The sequence below is a fragment of the Schistocerca nitens genome, chromosome 1 (genome assembly GCF_023898315.1).
Source record: "Schistocerca nitens isolate TAMUIC-IGC-003100 chromosome 1, iqSchNite1.1, whole genome shotgun sequence".
Lineage (NCBI taxonomy): Eukaryota > Metazoa > Arthropoda > Insecta > Orthoptera > Acrididae > Schistocerca > Schistocerca nitens.
Window position 1 is genome coordinate 357,997,082 of NC_064614.1, and position 1,579 is coordinate 357,998,660.

The following is a 1,579-nucleotide window of genomic DNA, read 5'->3' on the forward strand; positions in this document are numbered from 1 at the left end:
TCTCCATGAAGCTGGACTACGGTCCCGCACACCGTTAGGCCGTCTTCCGCTCACGCCCCAACATCGTGCAGCCCGCCTCCAGTGGTGTCGCGACAGGCGTGAATGGAGGGACGAATGGAGACGTGTCGTCTTCAGCGATGAGAATCGCTTCTGCCTTGGTGCCAATGATGGTCGTATGCGTGTTTGGCGCCGTGCAGGTGAGCGCCACAATCAGGACTGCATACGACCGAGGCACACAGGGCCAACACCCGGCATCATGGTGTGGGGAGCGATCTCCTACACTGGCCGTACACCACTGGTGATCGTCGAGGGGGCACTGAATAGTGCACGGTACATCCAAACCGTCATCGAACCCATCGTTCTACCATTCCTAGACCGGCAAGGGAACTTGCTGTTCCAACAGGACAATGCACGTCCGCATGTATCCCGTGCCACCCAACGTGCTCTAGAAGGTGTAAGTCAACTACCCTGGCCAGCAAGATCTCCGGATCTGTCCCCCATTGAGCATGTTTGGGACTGGATGAAGCGTCGTCTCACGCGGTCTGCACGTCCAGCACGAACGCTGGTCCAACTGAGGCGCCAGGTGGAAATGGCATGGCAAGCCGTTCCACAGGACTACATCCAGCATCTCTACGATCGTCTCCATGGGAGAATAGCAGCCTGCATTGCTGCGAAAGGTGGATATACACTGTACTAGTGCCGACATTGTGCATGCTCTGTTGCCTGTGTCTATGTGCCTGTGGTTCTGTCAGTGTGATCATGTGATGTATCTGACCCCAGGAATGTGGCAATAAAGTTTCCCCTTCCTGGGACAATGAATTCACTGTGTTCTTATTTCAATTTCCAGGAGTGTATATCTGAATTCAATGCTCAGTTAAGTAGTCATCTGATATGGGTACGTCTTCCCTCAGTTGCTGGGGCATTGCTTTTCTATCCTTTGTGTGCGAGGGCGTGCTGAAAAGTAGTGCCTTCGAATTTTTTATGTGAAAACTCTTCAAGCTTTTTAAATAAAACAGACGTTATTGACGTTCTTCATCTCCATTCTTTATGTCTACGCATTTATTTCTCCACATAGTAGCCCTGGCGACGAACACATTTCTCCCAACGAGAGACCAGTTTGTTGATACCATAACTGTAGAATGTTTGACACTGTTGACAGAGCCACAACCTCACCTCTGCTCGCTCCGCTCCATCATTATCAAAGTGAAGTACTCGAAGGTGTTCTTCAGACTTTGGAAACAGATGAAAATCGAATGGGGGCCAAGTCGGGAATGTACCTAGGATGATCGATGACAGTCAACCCAAGGCGTCGGCTTGTTGCAGACGTCACGGCACTCGTGTGTGGTCTGACATTGTCTTGCTGAACGAGAGGTGCTCCATGTGGGAACGAACAGGTCCAAAGACGAGCGGCAAGATTCGTGACTGGTACATTTAGCCATCGCGAGAGCGTTACAGATCTCATATAAAGTTTGAAGTGGGACACTCTTGCAGATAGACGGTGCGCTAAACGGAAGGGGATGCTCACTAAATTCCGAAATCCGATCTTCACCGAGGATGTAGAGCATATATTGTTACCACT